At 47.7% G+C, this 9276-nt stretch overlaps 1 protein-coding gene across 5 annotated transcripts in view; it reads left to right on the top strand.

Moving 5' to 3' along the window:
- Positions 1 to 6920: 6920 nt before the first annotated feature.
- Positions 6921 to 9276, top strand: part of FAM20B (FAM20B glycosaminoglycan xylosylkinase) — a 44871-nt gene continuing 42515 nt past the window's right edge. The window contains exon 1 of one of the 5 annotated variants that reach the window (XM_044757754.2): positions 6921 to 7011. The gene's annotated coding sequence lies outside the window, so the exon portion shown is untranslated. Of the gene's footprint in view, positions 7226 to 7417; positions 7700 to 9276 lie in introns of those variants that run through there. The other 4 variants (XM_070497580.1, XM_044757753.2, XM_044757752.2 and 1 more) reach the window with 4 other exon arrangements.

Here is a 9276-nt window from a genome sequence, read left to right as displayed (position 1 = left end):
AATAATAGTTGAAGACTTCAATACCTACCTACTTTCAATAATAGATAGAACAACTAGACAGAATATCAACAAAGAAATAGGAGATTTGAACGTTATAAACCAACTAGAGCTAGAGATCTGTAAACATGCCACCCAACAGCAGCAGAATATGCATTCTTCTTATGTGCAATGGGAACATTTTCTAGGATAGTTCATGTGTCAGGGTATATAACAGGCCTCGAAAGATTTAAAAGGACTAAAGTCATACGAAGTATGTTTTATAACCACATGAAATGAAATTAGAAATCCAAAATGGAAGGAAATTTGGGAAATTCACAAATACGCGGAAGTTAAACAACACACTCCTAAATAACCAATGGATCAAAGAATCAATCACAAGGGAAATTAGAAAATCAAATGAAAACAAAACACAAGATAACAAAACTTACAGAATGTAGTTAAAGCAGCGTTTCGAGAGAAATTTATAGTTAATGCCTATATTAAAAAAAAAAATAGATCTTAAATCAATAAAAGATGGAGGGATGTGCAGGCTCCTAGGGGAGCTGAGAGATGGAGTACTTAGCTTTTCAGTAAAGACGTTTTAAGGGATGAGTAAGGCTGGAGGAAGATGGGAAGGGAATTCCAGACAGAGAGAACAACTTGAACAAAAGCATATAGGTATGAACTAGCATGGGATATGCAGGAGAGCTTTACATAGCTCAGTAGTTCCAGAATGCAAAGTGTGTGGAAAAAGAGGCAGAGAGGGTTGTAGGGGCGCGTGCCCCAGCCCTGCAGGTTTTGTAGGCTCTGCCGAGAGCCTTGGGCTTCATTCTCTGGGTCACTAAAAGGTTATAAGCAGGCTAAAATATGGCTCAGATTTCCTTTTAGAAAGATCTTCCCAGATGTAGTTTTCCTACATGGATTTTCCAGAATGGATTGCAAAGGGTTGAGGTGGGAAGATTTGAGACAGAGGCCAGAAGAGAGACCATTGCCATAATCCAGGAGGGAGAAAAAGGAGTCTGAGAAAAAGGAGCAGTGGTAGTGAGGCTGGAGGGAAGAAGCTGGATTCAAGGAGCTTTTAGGAGCCATGGTTGGCAGAACTTGGTACAGACTGGAGGTGGGGGTGAGGAAGATGAGTCTAGGACAACTGGTGTTTCTCGTTTGGGTGAGTGGTGGTCACATTAAATGAAAACCAGAATACCAGAGGAGAAACAGGTTTGAGGGGGTCTTGGGCATTGTCTTAAACTGTTTTTCTTTTTCCCCTTTTTCCTGTGCATTGCCATGGAGGAGATACTATCCTGGTATTGCCCTTTCTGCCAGGGATTTCCTAACCTCTTTGAAAACTCTTGCACACTCCCCTCATGGGTCCCCTGCACTCCCTTCCCTGAGGGACCTCCCTCCCAGATGTCATGCCTCCCAATTTCTCCCACAAGGTCCCCTGAGGACACACCAGGGCAGTGAGGTATTGGCTCCTTTCTCCCTGGGCTCATAGCCCCTCTGTGTCAAGTATCTTGTCCTCCCTGTTCTGGGCCACCTCCCTGTTTTATGAACATCAACCTTGTAGGACAGGGTTACGAACTGCAGGCCTGAGCACCGGATTTCCTCCATCCATATGTTTTATTTGGCATGCCCTGTATTTAAAATATATATATTCTTAAATACAAATGCCTTTGAGTTTCTCTGTTTCCTCAGCAGTTCTGGCTGTCTCACCCTTGGCCTGCTTTGCTCATTTCCTTTTACGTCTGGCAGCCACAGCTTCTGAATGTTTAAGCTTTTCTGGAAAGAGAGATGCAGGGGGTCCGGTCCACCAGGGGCAGCATCTTGACCAGCCAGGTCATTGGCTTCCCTGTCACATCTTTCTCACCCTCACTCACTGGAGGACAGGGGTGTGGAGAGAAATGTCAGGTTTCCTGTAGAACGTCTTCCGAAAGACCAATCTTATCTCCCCCTCGAAAATAAAAATCAATTGTCTGTATATTAGACTGAATCATATGAAACTGCCAATATTCAACTGGTTTTGCCCTAAGAAGATGATAATTTCACATGGTTCAACTTATTAATATGATACTAACATAGTTGCTAGAACAGTGGTTCTCAGCCTGGGTTGCAAATTAGAATAAGATGGGAGCTTTTGTAAAAAATGCCCTTGCTAGGACCTGCCCCTAAGACAATTAAATTCAAACCTTTGAGGATGGAGGCTGGCACAGGGATATTTAAAAGTTCCTGTGCAGCCAGATTGAGGACTGAAGACTTTGCACACCCCTGGGTCAGTCATGAGAGAGGCTCAAAGTATTCTGCTTAACCCCTTGGCACATTACCTGTGGATGACAGGAGGTGAGTTTGAGAACTTCCATGTGGCTGCAATGACCTTCTGCAGTAATTAATGCTCTGACTTCACACATTAAATCGTGTTAATAAAAATTAAAGAGCTTCCATCAGAGCAAAAAAAAATCTGTATTAAATACCCATGTGCATGTGGTATCATTCTAAGTATATTACAAAATGACTGCCTCATGGGAATTAGCAATCTGGAATTTGCAACATTGTCTCTGCCAAAGCCACTGAAGAGCCCACTGGCATCAGAGAACAGCACAACAAACTGGAAAATGTTCAGACGTGGCCTTGGACATTCACTCAAGAGCATATACCACAACAAGGTGCACGTTTTGGGACAGTTAAATTAAATGACTGCAGCCATACGTGGCAGTTAAGTGAAATACAGCTTTGAGAGCTACAATGCCTTTGCGTTCTTAGTAATTCTAGGAATTTCACTTTCCCCTTAATGTATTTTTCTTTTTGCTTTTAACGAGCAGATTTTAAAAAACAAAAGTAACTAAGTAAATAGATGAATATATTTTCAGAATAAAAGAGAAAATGGCCCATATTTTGGGGGTGATGAAAATGTTCTGAAATTAGATTGTGGTGATGATTCCTCAACCTTGTAAATATAATAAAACCATTGAATTGTACACTTTAAACAGGTGAGTTTTATGGTGTGTAAGTTATATCTCAATAAAGCTGTTCTTTAAAAAAAAAAAAACCCATAATACTAGGGTGGAGAAAAATGACAAAGATTTTCACCACTTTCAGAATATGCATCCTGAATTTCTTGGCAGGGAAGTTGGGTGTCCGTGTGCTTTATAATGCTCTCCCTGGGACTTGAGGGGTTCACTCAGACGGCCTTGGCTGAGGTGCCAGGGGAAGAGTTAAGTGGGCAGTCCGGAAGCTGTAAGCAAGGAGTGGGCCAGGAGGAGCTCTGCAGAGCCAGTGGCAACATGAAAGAAAGGAGTTTGCCCAGTTGGGACAGAAATGCAGAAGCAGCGGTCCACAGAGAGAGAGACCCAAGCAGAGAACAAACCTGCCTGAGGGCAGCAGGAGGCAGAGCCCAGCTCCTGCAGGGCCCCCTGTGCTCCTTCACTCACTCACGCCTTCCTCACCCACTCCCAGGCTCATAGCACCTTGGAACAGCTCGAGCCCCCTTACAGCTCCCCTCAACTTTCTTGATGTAGAACTTACTTAAGTAGTTTCAGTAGGATCCTTCACTGTGAGTGTATTCTCTTAAAAGGAGTGTGTGTGTGTGTGTGTGTGTGTGTGTGTTTTGTGTTCGTGTATGCAGGCACCTTGAGACAATACTCCCCTTATACCTCCGGATTGCTGGACTGTTATTTGAGTCCTGGGGCTTGACAAATTGGCAGATACTTGGAAATTCTGAAACAGTTTAAGGAAAACACAATAATGAAGGGGCCAAGAAAGAAACCTCCAGGGCTCTTGATTTCCCATGTCTGCAGGACCTGTTCTCCTAAAACTTCCCCTTCAAGTGTTGAGTGTTTACCACGGGCCATGTAAGCACTACAGTGCTAGTGCAGTACAGCGTGAGCATTACAGAAGACACAGATGTGACTACAACGCTGTTTTCAGCCCCAAAGGCTTTACACTCCAGGGGAAGGGGTCAGACATATCCCCAAAGACGTCAATACAAACCATGCCACAAAAGGGGGACAAAGTACTGAGTCTTAGATGCTCAGGAAAATACATGCACTTGGAAAGGTCAGGAAAGGCTTCACAACCAAACGGTATTTGAGAGATATGTAACATTTTCACAGGTGGAGAGGGGCGGGGTGAGGGGGCAAGTTCTGGAGGAAGAATCTGCATGAACACAACTGTGGGAGCTGGGAAAGGGATGTCCTCAGACAGCAAGTGAGCCCTTTAGGACAGGCAGGATAGGGAGGAGAAGTTACCATCTTCTTAGGGCAGATAACAGATAACAGATAATGGCCCTGGAAAGGTGGACTGGGACTGGAAATGCCAAGCAGAGGAGTTGCTATTCACTTCTGCAGGCAGTGGGCAAGCCACTGGAGGGTTCTCCACTCGGGCTACTAACCTCTGCTGAGGATGTGTGTGCACCGCCATGGCTGGAGGGGGACAGCCAAATTCCTGCTCGGATTTCAACTCAGTGCACTTCAACACATCAGTGTGGAGAAGGGAGTCTGCAGGAGGCACTCCACAGGTGGAAATAAAGATGAAATAAAGTCAGTCTGTGTCTTTAAGAGCTTTGCATGTTGGGGACAGGGAAGAGAGAGGCAAAGGGGGAGATTAGAAGAAGATAGATAGAACCACAATACATCACATGAGTTGTGAAAGAAGCATCCTGGAAGCCTTGGTAAAGCCCTCAGACTTTCCTAATGGGGGCTCTGCCTGACCTTCCATCCTATGTCTTAATACCAGATGGTAAGCTGCTCAAGGGTGAGGACGAAAGCTTCTTTGTCTTTGCACGGCCTGGGTCTAGCTCAGTGTCTGGCACTGGGTAGACATTCACTGAAGGGAGGAAGGAAGAGAGGGAGGGAGGGAGGCAGGAACAAATTAGCTAACTTTGGTTCATATTGTTCCTCTCATCGCCCACTCATATTTTGCTCACCTCAATCCTCCTTCCCTGACAATACCAGCCCACACTGGTATTCCTGGACCCTGATTCTGTCAGTGATCACAGAGTCTGTGCTGCATAATTTGAGTCCCCCGTATTCCTTGCCGCTGCTTCCTGTGTGCTAGTCATGTAAACTCTTTGATGGCAGAGTTCCCTTCTTAAATGATGGCATCCCCTACAATACCTAGAATACACTGACTATTGATTGGCTGGGAAATAAGGCCCATTACAGGAGGAGAGGGCAGAAAGCAACGTCCTGGAGTTTGGATGCTGTGCTGGTGCTGGGCATACATTCACAAAGAGGCTGGATAATGCGGCCTAGTGAACAGAAAACTGGGGACAGAACAATTTTGCTGTCTGAAAGCCTTTGCCACAGAGGCCCTGAACCTATGGCTCTCCTTCCCCGAAGACAGAAGAGAAGGAGGTATGTCTGTTCTGCAGCACATGAGGTGGATGGAAGGATGTGATGGAGGTAAAATTAAGCACTGGAGTGGGTTGCCTAGAAGGCCATGAACCCTCCTCTCTGAAGGTCCTTAAAGACAGGGGAGATCACTAGGAAACTGGGCTGCAGGATGAGTGGGCCTTCTGGGCAGTGACAGAGGGACAGTCTACCCTCACTGCCCTTGTGAGAGTTTCAGGCAAGAAAGGAGAGTCCCCTTGGGGTAAGGTGTCTTAGAGGAACTGTTGATTTGCCCTTTTGCTTTATGATCTCCTGATGCAGTGAACGAGGTTGGAGGAGATTAGCTGACTGCAGGCAGACCAAAGTTCCTGTGTAGAGAAATAAGGCAGACTCTCATCGCCATCCAGCTCATTTTCCCAAGAATTATGTGTTCCGTGGTCAGAAAACGACCCCAAACCTTTTCAACCATATGCAGTGGAGGCCAATACAACTCCTACATTTGACTGTCCACTCCTTCTCGCAGTGAGGAACCTGTTCTGCTGAGGGGCTGCCTCCCTAACTAGATTGTCAGAGGCCAGAGTCAAGAACAATTATTCCTCTAGGATCTCCTGATAGTGCTCAATAAATACACACATGACTGCTAACTAACTTTATGCAATACTTTGCAAGTACTTTCCCCACACATTTCCTAATTTAGTCCTCACAACAACCCTGTGAAGTAGGTATTATGTTTAATGCCCATTTTCCAGATAAGGAAATTGATACTCTGAGAGGTTAAGTGGCACACCCAATATCATACAGCCTATAAGGAAGAGTTCTTTCCACTACACTCTGCTGCTTAAATGAACTAGCTAGCCTGAAAAAAGTCAGCTCCGCCTTTCGCCCATCGCATATCTTATCTCATGGAGTAATGTGCACTATAATGTTTTTAGGGACAGATATTCTAAGTCCAAGCTTTGTATATGGTGAATAAATGAATGGATGCATTATACAGCAGATGCTCTGTATGGAGTCAGTGGAAAGGAAACAACAGGAGGAAGAATCTTTTATTCAAACCATTTATAGGGAGTCTACTGGGTGTCAGGCCTTGGAGACCCAGAGACAACTCCTCTGCCCTCATGGAGCTTACAGTCCATCGCAAGAGACAGACGTTAAACAACTAATATTACAGTAAACTAATCGCAGTTTTGTTAAATGCACCAAATGTAGCGAGGAGCTTTGCTCTGGTGTGAAGGAAGCGCGATTTGCACTCACTGTCGGAAGGTTGGCCTCTCTCAGGCAAGGAGGATACATTTAGACAGGTAGAAGCAGAAGCAGACGCAAATTAAAAGGGTAAAAGAAGGAAGAAAATTGCTTCTCACAAATAGAACTTAACCTAAGGCACCCCGACCTTCCAGTCCCGCTGCCTGGCTGTCTACCTGCTTACGAAAATCAGGAAGGAAAAGGCGAAGGCAAGAGGGAAGAGAGAGGTCAGTTTATGTAAGCAGGGCCGGGCGGGCCGGCAAGGAGAAGGAGGAGAGGTGAGCCGGCGCCGAGAGAGTTAAGCGGCGCCGGCCCGGGACGGAAAGGGTTAAGGGGGGCGGTCCGGAGCTGGTCCGGTAGCCCCACCCACGGGGCGGGCGTGGGGCCTCGCAGGATGGGCCCTCGGATTGGTCGCGGGGAAGGCGTTACGCTAGGACGTTACCAACTGTCGGGGCCGCGGAGGCGGGGGGTGGGTGTGGGACCGCCGGCTCCGGGCGGGGAGAGGGGGCCGGGGAATGGCCGGGCCGGGGGTGGGCGGGAGCCGCAGTGGCGGCGGCGGCTGGGGGCGGTGAGCGCGGCGTGGGGCTGCCCCTCCCCGGAGGCGGCGGAGGCGGCGGGGGCGGCCGGGGCCGCGCCGCATCGCACCGCGCGGGCGGCCATGGAGCGAGCCTAGGGCCCGGCAGGTGAGCGGCGTGGGGGCGGGGGACTCGCGACCCCCGCCCCCGGCGCGGCGGGCGGGCGGGAAGTGCGGGCCGGCACGCGGGCGGGGCGCCTCCCTGAGGGGCCGGGCGCCGGACCCCGGAGCGGCCGCGGGCCGGTCCCGACTGGGGCCCGCCGCTGGCTCGGAGACCGGCTTGGGCCCCGCGCCTCACCTCGCTGGCCCCGAGGCGGTTCCTGCGGGCGGTCGCGGCTGAGGGGCCGCGGCCTCGGCCGCCGCCTCCACGGCCCTCCGAGGCGCGGGCCTTACCTGGGGACGCGTGGGGCCGCCCGGGCTCCTTCTAGAGACCAACCCTCGCGTCCGGACGCGGTCCCCGGAGGCGGCTGGCCCCGGTGCCGCCCTCGCGTCCCGCCGAGCGCCCGCTGCGGCGGCCCGGGGAGGATCGCGGGCCCGCCTCGTGGCCAAGAAGCGCGAGTGACCTGCAGGCCCGAGGCGGGAGGTGGGGTAATCCTGCCCGGGGGTCCGTTGTGCGCTCGGGGTCGTGCCCCCCGCAGTCGCAGTCGGGCGCAATTTAGGGAAATGATAAGGTAGTCCGAAGTGCGTTGCGCTTGAGATTTCATTTCCGGGTGTAATGGCCCGGCGATTAAGTGCGAACCGCAACGTTGCCATCAGTAATGAACGTGAGCAGTTGTCAGGCTGCGTCCTTGATTGTGGGAGCTGATAAGAGTTTCATTCTAATCGTGCTTCTGTTACCTGCATGTCTCCTGGTAGAAAGAGAAGGGGCAGAAGGATGTTGGAGAGAAAGTGGAGGGGACAGGGCATGGTTGGTGGTTAGAGAACTATTAGTCCTTTAAATGGCCATATCATTGTTTGGATGGGTGAGAAGTTTATAATTTGGGGAAATGAGAGATGCTTGATGCTGCGACTTGAGTTTAGCGCCGGGTATCAGTATCATTCCCACCCAGCCAGTTTCCCTCTGGAGGTTTGATTTCTCACCTTGAAAAGAAAGAATTAGGAGTGTGAGATCTTTTAGTTTTTAAATTGTAGGACTGTAAATATGTCGTCTGGTAGTTAAGATTGCTGTTTACTAACTATTCCTATCCTCCTTGTGTTGTAAATTAATGCATAAATTTCATTGGGGTTGATTTTTTTTAAGTTGGGTTACAGACCTCACTGTGCTTCTGTGTTACAAACATTCCTTGAGTTTATGCAGGACCTTGGAGCTAAACCTTAGAGTACTTCCACATATGTTATTTTTTGTCAAGAGATGTCTTTGAAAAACTGAGGTGCAGTGTTAAAGATGCTAAATTATTTGCCTAGACTCGGAGCCAATCTAAGGTAGATTTAAAACTAAATTAATGTTTTGTGTTAAATTAATAACTTTTCTGAAGTTTGTGAAATTGTTGGACTTTGGCCTCTAGAACCATACAATGGAATCAGTCAACAGGAGGGCCTTCCACATTTGAAAGTATCTATCAAAGGAAAATAAGAAGGCGCAAGCAAGTAATTCAGACTTTCAGCCTCACTCACAATAAAGTACAGTGATAGAAATGGATGGAGGTAAAAGATGATCAAGATATCTTGGAGCTCACAGCTTTCCTGCAATGTGGCTGGTGAAAATGTGACATTGATTTGTTCTGTTTGTTTCTCTGGAATTAGTAGAAAAATAGCTATGATTTAGGTGAAGAATGAAAACTTGAAAACATATGCCCTGCTTTTCTTTCTGACTACTTTGAATTAGGGAACAAACAAATCACTTTTTTTTTATCATCTAATCCTTTATGTCATAGAATTATTTTATGTTGAATTGATAATTCCCTGACTTTTAGTCCATTCTCTTGATTTCCATTTGTAGACTCCAACTCTTTCACACAGCCTTAAAGCTTCTGCTTTTTATCTTTTCTGAATTTCTAAGTGAAATTCAGAAATTGCATTTCTAAGTGAAATTTTCTGTGTTTCCTTTACTTGCAGGGCAGACTTCAGCTTCCTACACTTTGTGCGACGATCATTTCAATGGTGTAAACCCTGAAGCCAGATCCTTCGGCTCTTGAATTGAGAACTTTTTAAAATAGCAGG

This window comes from Equus asinus, chromosome 25 (genome assembly GCF_041296235.1).
Source record: "Equus asinus isolate D_3611 breed Donkey chromosome 25, EquAss-T2T_v2, whole genome shotgun sequence".
Classification (NCBI taxonomy): Eukaryota; Metazoa; Chordata; class Mammalia; order Perissodactyla; family Equidae; genus Equus; species Equus asinus.
The sequence above is the reverse complement of the archived record's forward strand: the minus strand, read 5'-3'. Positions and strand labels throughout refer to the sequence as shown.